The sequence below is a fragment of the Aedes aegypti genome, chromosome 2 (genome assembly GCF_002204515.2).
Source record: "Aedes aegypti strain LVP_AGWG chromosome 2, AaegL5.0 Primary Assembly, whole genome shotgun sequence".
In the NCBI taxonomy this organism is placed as follows: domain Eukaryota; kingdom Metazoa; phylum Arthropoda; class Insecta; order Diptera; family Culicidae; genus Aedes; species Aedes aegypti.
The window spans coordinates 309,473,945-309,487,415 of record NC_035108.1 but is presented as its reverse complement, the minus strand read 5'-3'; the positions used below and the strand labels follow the sequence as shown (position 1 = coordinate 309,487,415).

At 37.2% G+C, this 13,471-nt stretch overlaps 2 protein-coding genes across 13 annotated transcripts in view; both read right to left on the bottom strand.

Moving 5' to 3' along the window:
* LOC5564986 (dual 3',5'-cyclic-AMP and -GMP phosphodiesterase 11) overlaps positions 1-13,471 on the bottom strand; it is a 425,037-nt gene that overhangs the window by 216,855 nt on the left and 194,711 nt on the right. For 3 of the 12 annotated variants that reach the window (XM_021845663.1, XM_021845664.1, XM_021845665.1), the window contains exon 2: positions 7,329-7,692. The exons of 4 other annotated variants lie outside the window; for them this stretch is intronic. The gene's annotated coding sequence lies outside the window, so the exon portion shown is untranslated. Of the gene's footprint in view, positions 1-7,328; positions 7,693-8,025; positions 8,113-11,892; positions 12,165-13,471 lie in introns of those variants that run through there. 5 more of the 12 variants (XM_021845667.1, XM_021845666.1, XM_021845668.1 and 2 more) reach the window with 5 other exon arrangements.
* LOC5568834 overlaps positions 1-13,471 on the bottom strand; it is a 68,814-nt gene that overhangs the window by 48,054 nt on the left and 7,289 nt on the right. The gene's annotated exons all lie outside the window — the stretch shown is intronic.

The window sequence follows — 13,471 nt, the reverse complement described above, 5'->3', positions numbered from 1 at the left end:
GTTAAAATCTCAGGATCCACACTGAAATACCGAGATTCATACTAGAATCCCAAAATCCACACTGGAATATTTGGATCCATACCGGAAATCCTAGGATTTACACTGAAATCCCAGGGTTCTGTTCACTGAAATCACCTTGGAAACCAAGGACCTATGAAACATAGGATCATATGATCTACTCTGAAATCGCAAGATACATAGTGGACTTTCAAGATCCATACTGGGATCCCAAGTTCCCCACTTGAGTTCCAGGATGCAAAATTAATTTCCAGGATCCACACTGGAATTCCAGTATCACCACTTCAATCTCAGGATCCACACTGGAAATCAAGGGTCGGTACTGTAATTCAAGGACCTGTACTGGGATCCCAAGATCCACACTACAATTCCATGATCTACGCTTTAACCTCAATATCAACACTGCAACACCAGGATCCACACTAAAACCTCAGAAACCACACTGGAAACCCAGAATCCATAATACCACGACCTACACGTGAATCTATGGGTCCACACTGAAAACCAAGGATGCCCATGCCGACAACCACTGAAATTCTGCAATTCACGTTACAATCGCCGGATCAAAATCCTACGATCCACGCTACAATCTCTGGATCCACACTGGAATCCCAAGATCCACACTGGTAATTCGCATTGAAGTCCTAAGATACATACTGTAATCTCAAAAATAACAATGTTATTAAAGGATCATCACCTCAATACCAGAATACAGAGTGAAATCTCAGAATCCACACATTAATCCTAATATACAGATTGTAATCCCACGATCTACACGGAGATCCCAAGATTCACACTGGAATACCAAGACCTACACTGGAATCCCAATATTAACACTGTCATCCTACGATCCAAATCAAAGTCCTAGGATCCACTATGAAATCCTACGATCTACATATTAATCCTTGGGTGCACACTGGAATAAAGGGATCCACATTGAAATACGAGAATCCACACTAGAGTTCTGGGATCCACACTACAATCCCAGGAACTTTACCGAAATTCTACGATCCATATTGCATTCCCGGGATTTACACTGAAGTTCCTTAATCTACACTAGAATCCTACGATCAACATTAGTATCCCATGTTCCACATTGAAATTTTTTGAACCACTACATTACACACTACGTACAATCTTAGGAAGAACACTGAAATGATTGCGCCTAACCGTCAATTTTAGAGACATAGTGTCTTCGGCAAAGTTGCTCCATATTTTTTATACATTTTTTCAGAGATGTGAAATTAGGGTGGCCTGCATGGTTTGTGAGATCAGAATATAAACTTTTTTTTTACAATGTTTTGGAATAACCGATATGGAGCAACTTTGCCGAAGAACCCAAATTTCTATCTCTTATGGTTCGCGAGTTATGGGTTTTTTTAAACAAATAAGTTAGGGTGATCCTGAAAAATCATTTTTTCTCGGTAACTTTTTATATGATAATTTCTCGTAAAAATTTTGTTCTGAGCGCTTTTAGTACTTTTGATTGTGCAACTTTTTGCTTCAGCAAATAATTTTCCTCCTTAGAACTTCTTAGATTCCGCTTACTGTGGATCGATATAATATTGAAACACGTAAATTCAATTTTCAATAACTCTACATACAGTTATTTCGGTTGTTCTAGCAAATGTCTCTTTTTTCGCTTTCTTTACCATAGACATTTTGGTTTATGGTAAATATATCTCAAAGCGTTGATTTGTTATGAATTCTTTGTACTTTAAATTTTGCACATTTTTGCTGAAACTATCAAAGAGCCATCTCGATTATTTTCAAAATATTGTTTATCACTTCAAAGAAAAAACGTCCTAAAAGTTTTTTTGACCATGAACAGAGAAAAAGATTATCTTCCTAGTGGCGACAAAAGCATGAGGATCCGTTTGTGCGTTTCAGAGATATCAAAATTTGAAAACAACCATTTTTTGCAAAAAAAATCTCTGATAACACGGCAACCCCAAGAGATAGAACAGTAGTTTCTTCGGCAATCCAAAGTTCTAAAAGTGCTCGAAACAAAGTTTTTGTATGAAATTGTCATGTACAAAGTTATCAAGAAAAAGCTGATATTTCAGGACCACCCTAACTCATTTGTTTAGAAAAATCATAACTCGCGAACCATAAGAGATACAATGTGCATTGGAGCCCTCAAATCCACACTGGAATCCCGAGATCCACACTGCAACCTCAGGATGCATTTATTGTAAGAAGAAATGAGCGTGGTGATGCCAAAAAGCAACTAAAAAAACACACACACAAAAATCAAATATTTTATGCTTACAGCGCAACCTAGTGGAATAAATATGAATTGCAAAAAACCTGTCGTTAGACTGCCTTTGAGTTGTTTCACGCCTTTGTCGAAGATAGCATCCTTTAATTTTGTGTTAAAAATAACTGTATTCACAAAAGTAATTCATCTCTGAATAGATCACAGAACGTTCGAGATTTTTAATCTCAAAATAGATCACTGGGCATATTAATAGGTTAAAGTCTAAAAATGACTAAACCCTATTGTTTAATATTGGTTTCGTTGCTAAAGATGTAAAAAATGTGACCGGGAAACACATTTTCCGGTTGAAAAACATGTGCAGACCTGAACTTCTGGTTTGAAAGCCCTACTCGCAGGAAGACTCACCCATCGATCATAGTGAAAAACGCATTTCATTAAAATTATTTATTTCTGAGCACCAGTCGATTGCAAATATAGGGTCTTTCTCGGGGCTTAGAGGGTTTTTTACACTTGTTATAGTCAGGCTTGGTAATACTTCTCAACATCACCTGAGTTCGGTGACAAATTCTAGAGCAGTGTGATGCCTTCGCATCTTTACGAGGAAGCGAAAAACTAATCAGAAAGGCAACGAAAAATGGGCGAGGATGATGCAGCATAAAACACAACAGAGCAAAACTCCATTAAGAAAAGAGTGCTATCACAACTCCGCGAGGACTGTTTTGTTCGGGCGGGTCACTCAAGAGTTACTTTAAAATGTGAGTAAAGGCGAGTATAGCAAGAAGAGAGAAAGAGTACCAGAAAAATCCTCGTATTTTCTTGCACTCTCACTCGAATCATTTGAGGATCTGTGTTGAGCATTTTGGGTTCAATAGAGTTCCCCAGAAAAACGTCAAAATCGCCTCATTTTTGCAGCGCAGATGAGATAATGGGTGGTATGAATAAAAAATTGCTTAACTTCACTACATGTAGCATTTACTCGAAAACAAAATCCACAAAGTTTACTTGACTTTGGGTATGAATAAAAAAACCTTTCGAACATGTAGTACATACTACTTGCAAACATGAGCAGTAACTGATGCTGCATTTAAAAAAAATCCATTCAGAGTGTAGAGTGATGCTGCACGTTAAGAAAAATCCATTCAGAGTGCAGCGTTAAATTAATAAAGTTATGCAAGTAAGTGGAATGCAAAATTTGTCGCTTATTCACACGACAAATCATGTTAAAATACGAATATAACTACATTCACGCTATACATCGCGTAATCGAGCATGGACACAAATTCATGTAAGCTATGTTATTTTACACGATTTGTAGAATAAATTTGAAATAAATCTGACATTTCCTTTATGTGCATGTAAATTTAAAAATGATTTGACATCGAAGATTTTTCTGAAAATTTTGAAATTTTAGCTAGAAATCTGTATCTCATGAAGAGATCTTGAGATTACATAAAATTATAGAATTTTAAAATTTGTTAGATATCAGTACTGAGATTTTGATGTAAAAATAGAAAATCTCATAGATTCTTACAGAAATACCTTCTTAAAGAAACCAAAATAATTTCAATAGATCAATAATCGAATCGAATACCAAATTTTTCATATTTTAACAAGAATTCCAGAATTATTATAACAAATCTAGAATGTCTAACGGAATCCCAGAATTTCTTCACGAATTTTGTAATTCCAAAAGAAATTCGAAAATGTTGGATAACACATGCCTCATGTAGAGTTCAATATTACTTTATAAATACCTGAGTTCCCACAGACATCCAAGGTTTTCTTAGAAACAACATAATTATCGAAATGCCAAAATTCACGTGAAAATTTAAAATTCCAACTTTACCGGAATCTCAGAATTCTTTTTAACATCTTAGATTGTTTACGAGGATCTCGAAACATCTTTCCAAAGCTGACATTATTACATTATTTTCACATGACTTTTACTCAAATTTCAGTTATTCCAATCAATCTAACAATCTCAAAGCATGAGTAGCAACCTTTGAAGCTAACTATTAGAGATGGTCGGGTTTCACATTTTTCAAACCCGAACCCGACCCGTACCCGACTTATTTTATATCTTCAAACCCGGACCCGACCCGAACCCGAGACAATAATTGAAAAGCAAACCCGGACCCGACCCGAACCCGAAAAATGTTTGCTGTGTAAACCCGAACCCGACCCGAAACCCGAAATTTTTTTGTAAGAAAAACCCGAATAAAACCCGCGATTGAAAATTCATTAAATTAATCGTTTCTGATGCATTGGTAAGCTTTTAGGTTTTCACTCTGTTCACAATTCTCACCAAACCCGACCTAAACCCGACTCAAACCCGACTTTTTGTAAGCCCGAACCCGAACCGTACCCGATAATTTTGTAGCCTTCAAACCCGACCCGAACCTGTCGGGTTCGGGTTCGGGTCGGGTTTCGGGTTTGAAAACCCGAGACCCGACCATCTCTACTAACTATCAGTAGCTTTGTAGTAAATGCTACTTTTATTCATACCAATGCGTTGTTTGTAGTTTGTTCGAAAGGTGTAATGAAATAAAATTACACAAACTTGTTCCACTCGTGTTGGACATACAGCATTTACTACCCAGAATGTAGTAAACTTCACTTTACTACATTTTATTCATACCGCCCAATGTCAAGCCTGGTCATATAATTGACGGTCAAAAGTTTTATACCGAGCAATATTTTGGTCAAAAGCGCTTCCAAGACTAAAGAATCAATATAAGAACATTCCTCTTGCCTAAGTTTGCCTAAATGTAAGTTTTTTTTAGGTAAAGAATCACAAAATGTAATAAAAACAGTAATTTTGTTAGAATTTTGTGCGCCATGAACCAAAAAATTGTGACTCTACCCAAAATAGGGTCTTCCACCCTAAATCATGTTCAAAAACACTTTGGATGAATAACAATAGTGTAATATTTCAGATATGGAATTTTGCCCTGATTTTCACTAAATCTGGACCTTTGTGGATCCCCACTGCACTCCCGCTCCGTGTCACGTTCTCCGTTGCACAGTGCGGCTGCAGATATGCATTTGTAGGTGGCAGCAGCAACACACGATGATTGACACCGAGGAATGTGTGTAGGTAGGTAATGGCAGCAAAAGACGTACGGAGACGTCTTGTTTGATGTTTACATACTGTTATCGTTCCCCCTTCGGGCGGTAATCTATCTCTGCATCTATCTATCACAAGCTGATGGAAACCACCTCCCGTGCCTTTTGGAGGCAAGTACCGAGGCAATTGATGGTTTACGATTGATTTGTCAACAGTGGAACATAATGAGCAAAGATTGAAATTTCTTACAGTATCTTGGCTGTAGTATTTCTCAAGGTTTGAATCTGCGAGATTCAAGGAACTTATTTCAACAAAAACATTTTTAGACAATTTGAAGAAGGAATATCCACATTGCATACTCAAATGGCCAGTATTTTAAAACAACTAAGTTGCTGACAATACAGTCTTTCCTGTTAGAACTGCTGGTAAATCTGTTCGAAAACTTCAAGTCATTTTGAGGCGTGTTTATTTCAATCAACCCTCAAAAGTTCTGGATAAACCTTGAGTTTTAAAATGAATCCAAACTTTTGCACGATTCATACGTCATACTAAGAGGTGAATCCAAACTTTTGCACGATGACTTGAATGATTGTCTCATTGATTTTAAATGATTTTCAGATTTTTTCGCCAAAGTGCTCTTCAAATAATATAAGATTACGACTCTAATTACACATTGATTTTAAATTTTTGTCGATCCAATGCTGAGGAAATCAGCCATGTTTTTTTAATGCGTTTTCGAACAATTGTTTTTGGAAAAATACCTACGAAGTAAGAATTGCCTTTCGAAAGCACCATAGAGAGTTACAATTGGGGATATGGACAAAACACTTTTGTATGTTTTTTAGGGGGTGAACCCAAACTTTCGTAATACGTACATTCTGATTGTCTTGAATACTTCATAGTTTTGAAAGCATTTTATAAGTTCAGTCAATAATTAACTATACGTTTTTTGATTCATTTGTCAGCAAGTTGAATTGCTCAGGACAGTTTTCCCATGATGTGGTCCATATTAAGCCCGATTTCTCATCCAAAAAGATTCACCACATGCTGTTAACACTACCAAAAAACATATTATTGGAAGTTCTGTATCTCTGTTACGGGGTATTTTCACCAATAGAAGCAATTCATGAGTCTAATCCTACACACCAAAATTTTATTGCTGCTAACCAGCAAAATTTTGCTGATTTTTTTTGTGCTGAACATCCAGCAAACCTTCCAGCAAAATAAAAATTGCTGAATTTCCAGCAATACATTTTGACAGTTGTTTTGCTGGATTTTCAGCAATCTTGGTTACGATTTCCAGGTGCGTTTTGCTGAAAGATCAGCAATATAATTTTAATCATTTTTATTATCATAATTACTGAATTAGCAAACGACGTTTGATGTTTAAAACTATATTTATATCTTTAAATAAAGAGTAACACTTTTTCTGTTATGAAAGCACAACAAACTGACTGAATTTTGGAGTCCCATGTTGAGCCATCCTCCTCCTCCATCGTCATAGAAGTACCTCCAGTGCTGGAACATCTTCGTCATTTACTATAAAGAAACATTATCAGATTGATTACAACATTAATTATAAACTAAAATTACTTACTAGTAATGAACATCTGGAACTCTCGTTGTTTTTTTTTGTTGAAATTTCAACGTTTCAACAGCGGCCTATAAACAACTGTCCGGAAAATTGTAAATACATTAAGTGTTTGACAGTTCTTTTGCTGGTTGATCCAGTAACTATGATAGTTTACTGAATTACCAGCAAACGAACTATGAATAACTGAATTTCCAGCAATATTTATTTTGCTGATAGGCGTTCAGCAATTTGTTTTGCTGGAAGGCAAACCAAATTTTTGGTGTGTAGACCGCCAATCGCACCACTTGTTGCTTTTATTTTTGGCACTACTTCTAAAAATACCCCAAACTCATAATGAAGAAATGTGAACTCCCACCGTGACCACCGACTTCCAATATATATCCGTTGTTCCTCGCAAAAACAGAAAAAAAATCAATATCTTAATTTACCGCTTGAAAGGATTCAGGTTCCAAAGTCCTCGTCGTCGTCCTGCGAACAACCGTCCGACAACCAGAAGACAAATCGATTGCCGTCGCCACCATTAATTTATTTATCCACTCTAGCGGGGCGCGTATCACAACTTACAGCAACGGAGAAGCAAAAAACAACACGGAAAACACTAGACCAAACGGATCGACTGAGTTGTTTCTTGGCCCGACGACAATTGTTGCGGGAACGAGATGTCACATCAGCGGTCCCCACACCACGCTGGTATTCTTCGCGCCTTTTGGTTCACTGTTGAAGATGCAGTTGCTACACTCGTTTTCTCCTAGGTTCTGTGTTATATCCACTATTGAGCATTGACAGTTGCGACTGCACAGTGGGAAAAAATGACGATAAAAGGCCATTAATTATATGAATGATGGTTTTTGAGCAATTATTGGTTCACTTTTCAGAATTTTATATCGTATGCAGGATCATACGAAAAGCAATATTTTATACAAAACTGCGATACGACGAGCTAAGACAAAAAGCAATAAAATAAAGCTAAAAACGGAATAAGATACGATATTACTCAATTAAACACTTGTTTTGTCATGGTTCAAAAACTGATTTAAAACCTGAAATTGTTCTATCAATGTACGATTCTCCTAGTGCATATAATACACAAACTTAGCACATTTTATACATAATGGTGTAATTTACCGAATTGCATCTGCTGAACTGTTCGGTGACAGCAGAACAAGTTTTCTCTCAAGCACCAAAATACCGCTATGTACTTAAATTAATGCACTGAATCCATAGTTGTTTTATTAAATATCACAAAACAATAAGCGCAAAATTTGATGCGGGAACAAAGCAGTTTGGCCCCTTAATAATTTATCAGATGGACGAAGTATCGTTGGCTTCCCAGATAATTCCAACAAAAAATCATAACTTGAACTACCTATCCGCATTCAACTACTACTAAGGATTGATTCAAAATTCAACGGCAAATATATGTCATTTATTTATAGTAAAGGTATAGTTTCAAGAAGAATCGTTTGAAATTTCGCAGTAAGATGCATTTAAAGGCAAAGGTAAAATATAACATCAATGGATTTTGGAAAAATTAAAAAAATAAAGAAAACAGAGAAAAATATAGCCGAAAATTCTAAAAATATCTAGAAAATATACTAAATTTAGACCTCGGCCTTAACATGATTCTAAGACTTAATCAACTTGAAGATTTAGTTTCATGGATTTAATTATAATAAAATGTATAAACAAAGTAGTTGATTTATGAAAATTTTAAGAAAACGTTATTTTGTTGCACAATGTATCAACTGTTTTTATGAAAATATATAAAACTTTAGAAAAAATAACTCGGTTTCTGGCCTTTATTCACACATTATTCACAAATACAAAAAAAAAAAGCTCTTAGTAGGAACATAATGCCAAAAAGAAGTAAAAGAAGATCTTCATAAATATTTGTTCAAATTTGGTTACATTCGAATTAACCCAACAAACGTAAAATCGTGAAAGACTGTACGTATGCTCTGCATGCGGTTTCAGTGGTCGATTTTCATAATCAATGTGATTTCATAATACCGTTGTATTAGGGGCCAAAAGAGGGTAGCGGACCTATGAGCAGAGACACTTACGCGAAACCCACAGGAAAAGAAGAATCTTCTTTCTAAATGTACATGTACAAATGTACATATGTCGTCTTCACGTACAAACTCTTATATGTTATCATAAGGATCGTGTGTTTACTGGGATAGCAACAATGTGACCAAACAGCTTAGAATTTTGCAAAATTCCAAATTCCAATTAGTATTCACAAAAATACGAATGATACAAATTGGCATTTATGTGCAACCTACTTTCTCTAGGATGTCCAAGCGATTTATTCTGAAATACTTTAAGAGATTCCTCCAGAGACGCATTCAAGGATTTATCCAGGAAAAACTCTAAACGAAACCTTGCAGAGATGCCTTCAAGTCTTTCTCCAGGGATTACACTATCACAATCTCTTCAAGCATAACTCCAGATATTTCATCAGAAATTCATCCATGGGTTCCTCCAAGGATACTTGCAGGGTAATCCTCTTCAGGGCTCCATGGATTCGTCCAGGGGTTCCATCAGGAATTCCTCCAGGGACTCTTTACTTCACGAATTTTTTGAGATATTTCTCCAGGGTTTCCTTAAGGAATACCCCTGAAAAATCACTACGTGAACTACTCCTAGAAATTTTCAGGTAACCTTCTATGGATTACCTCAGAAATTTCTTCAGAGTTTTAAAAATTCCTCCGGGGAACATTCAAGAATTCATCTAAAAATTTCTTCAAACATTAATCATGGAATCATCCACCAGGAATTTGATCTGAAAATACACCTGCAAGATTTTTTTCAAAGGATTCCTTAAAGAATCTTCCTGGGATTGGACAAGGATTGTTCTAAGAATTCTCCCAGATTTTCTTCTGGAAATTAGTCTGAGGGTTCTTTTATTTTATAGTACAGAGATTTCTCCATATATTTTTCTAGATAAGATCATTCACGGATATCTTGGGATTACTTTTTAAAATTTCAAGAAATTTTGATAGTGGTTCCTCCAGGAATGGCTCAAAGAGTTTTTCCAGCGATTCCTCCAGGAATTTATCCAGGAGCTTTTCAAAAACTTCTTCCGTAAAGGAGTCTTCAGACAATTTGTAGAAAAATTATCGGAGGAATACCTGGAGGCACTTTCAAGTAATTTCTGATTATATCCTTGGAGGAATGTTTAAGAGCATCTCTAGAGGAATTTGTACAAAATGTTCGGAGGCCGAAAACGAATCGCTGGAAACTATTCGCGGGGAATTTTTTGAGGATTACTTGTAAAAATCTTTGGAGTGATTAATTTAACGATTTTCTTGGAGACATTCCTGAGAAAATACTTGAACGTAAATCTTGTAGCAATTTCTTGTAGAATCCCTGGCGGAACCTCTGAAGAAATTCCTGGTGGAATCCCTGAAAAATCTCCGGTATAATTCCTGGAGGATTCTTGAGAGGCCTATCTTTCTGCTGAAATCACTGGAGAAATAACAGGAGTAATTCTTTAAGATGGGGCCCAAATAGCCGTAGCTGTAAACGCGCAGCTATTCAGCAAGACCAAGCTGAGGGTCGTGGGTTCGAATCCCACCGGTCGAGGATCTTTTCGGGTTGGAAATTTTCTCGACTTCCCAGGGCATAGAGTATCTTCGTACCTGCCACACGATATACGCATGCAAAAATGGTCATTGGCATAGTAAGCTCTCAGTTAATAACTGTGGAAGTGCTCATAAGAAAACTAAGCTGAGAAGCAGGCTCTGTCCCAGTGGGGACGTAACGCCAGAAAAGAAGAAGAAGAATTCTTTAAGATTTCTGGAGAAATTCCTGGTTAAAGCCAAGAACTTTTGTAGCGATTTTCATGGTGGAATCTTTGGACGCAGAGATTTCTGGAGAAAGCTCTATAGGAGTATCAGGTGAAATCCTTTTGAATAATTATTGAATAAATCTCCAGGGATTCCAATAATTGCTTGAAAAGCTCCTCGAGGGAAATCTCAGTAGGATTATACTGGAGAAACCTATGAAGGAATTACTCACAAAATCTATATGAGAATCCTTGTAAAGATTTTCCGGCAGAAATTACTTGAATAATATTTGGAGGAATCCCTAGAATCCCTAGGATTCTCTGACAAAATTCCCGGAGGAATTTAATGTATTTCTAGAGCCTTGTCGAAATAGGTCTAAAAATCTTATAACGATCAAAAGAATTTCCTTGAGGAATTTTCGGAAAAATCGCTGTAGATATTACGAAACAGATTATATAGGAAGAATTTCTGGTACAATCCCTAAAGGAATTTTTGAATGAATTCCTGGAGAAATCTCTGGAAGCGAGTCTCTAGAAATGTCTAGTGGAAACATTGGAGATATTTCGGAAGGAACTCTTGATGGAATCTCTGGTGGTTTTCCTGAAGGAAGTCCTGGAGTTATGTTTGAACTGATCTCAAAACATAAATGATAACTTGATAAAAAAATTTTGATGTTTGTAGACATAATTTGTCTGCAAAAATTAAAAGAGTAACATAGAAATAATTGAGATAAATCTAATACTATACATAAAAAAATAACCACAGTTATTATAAATCAAATGAAACCGAGCAAGAACCAGAAATGATTGAACTTTAGCCATTTAACGTCATTGTTTTCCCACAGTTCATCGAAACCGTTGGATGAATTTTCCCTGCCACAATTTCCATATTATCTCTTCGTCGGCTATCCGTCATGACCACATTTTCGCTTCTTTCTTCTTTCGCGTCAAACACATCTTCTTCCCAACCCAACTCTTCCAATTTTGCCTTAGGATATTTGTCGCTGATAACAACGAACACACGCTAAGCACTCGCCAGCTCTGACGACGTCGCGTAGCCGTCGACGTCGGTCACAACCCCAATAACTTCTTCACGTTTTCTTCTTCTAGTTTCTCCTAGTTGATTCCTGCTCACAACACCCGCGCTTTGGGCGCCAATCTTCTTCCCCAGTAATCTTCTTTCCGTTTGCTATATTACACACTTCACCGGGGGCACTTCCACCAAATCCTGGTACTGGTCACCACACTTCAGGTCCACGACGATGATTCCAGTCAACAGTTGCTTCCGGGCGTGCGGTCATAGGATGGCACCACAAGTTTTTTTTTTATTCTTTTTCGGGGAACAGGAGAATAGCTTCCGATTGCACTGGAGCGGAGCTGACGTCACAGCGGAGCTCGACGACCGTACGCACGATATCCGGAGGGGGGGGGAGAAAAAAGTTTTCGGTCAGCAACGACGACGATGACTACGGGGCTGCCGGTGATGGAAATATAATGAGCTTAAATCGTCTGGCGGTTGAATTTGCGTGGAGGGCTGATGAACTTGCAAGAACAATTTCCTTGGACTTCGATCATTTATTGTGATACTGACTGATGTTTTTTTCTTTAAATTTCTTATCTCTTTGATTCAAAAGAAAAATTGCGAAAAAGATAAAGGAAAGTTTGATTTAAAAAGCATTAGGAGAACTCTTCCATTTTTTGCAAGTACGAAGTAAAAATTCCAATTTTTTTTTGCAATCTACTACAGATGACACGCAGGCTTCGTCCTTCGAAATTTTGAGACCAGTTCAAATAGATTACAGGAAAACCTCCAGAGATGTCTTCAAGCATTCCTCTCGAAATATCTTCAAAGACTCTTCCTGAGATTTCTCCTGAAATTCTTTTGAAGATTACTCCAAGAATTTTACCAGAAACTTCTCCAACTTCTCTAATCGCTGCAGCAATTCCTCCGGGGACTTCACTAGCAGTTTTGCCAGAGATTCCTCCAGGAATAACTTTTGTTCGCTACCAGATTTTCTAGACCGATTCCGATAGGTCTCAATAAATACCTTTCAGGGAAATCTAATATCTTTCAGGGTTTTTACCAGGAGTTCCTTCAGGGACTCCTCGAAAGATTATTCCAAGAATTTTCGCAGGGACTCTACTAGTGATTCCTCCAGTAGAATCATCACTGTGGTTTCTCCAGGAATTTCTGCAATGTTTCCTCAGGGAAATTTTCCAGGAATTATTGCAGAGATTTTCAGTTTCTTCAAAGATTATTTTTGATATTTCTCTATTAATTTCTCCAGAATTTCCTCAGGTAGTCCTGACATTTCTTCTAGGAATTTTATCAGAAACTAGCAAACCATACGTCACTAGCCATGTCCCCAAGAAATTTAGGCAAAGGAAGCTATCAGTTGATAACTGTGAAAGTGCTTTTAGAGCACAACGCTGAGTAGCCGGCTCTATCCCAGTGGGGACGTTAATGCCAAGTAGAAGAAGAAGAATATTTGACGAACAATCTTGCTCTTGCATAGGTCGAGTTCATTTATGAACCTGAGTGGAACTGGCGAAATCCGTTCTGAATCACATATGCAACCACAACCAGAGTTGATTGATTGATTGATTTGACTTTATTAACGAGATTTTTAGCCCTGGGCTAGTTCATCTCGGGACCAACGGCTTTACTTCCCTTCCGAAGGAAGTCGTCACTATAACTTTTTACGTCATAAGTGACTATGTTGGGGATGGGATTCGATCCCAGGTCCTCGGCGTGAGAGGCGAGTGTTCTAACCACTACAC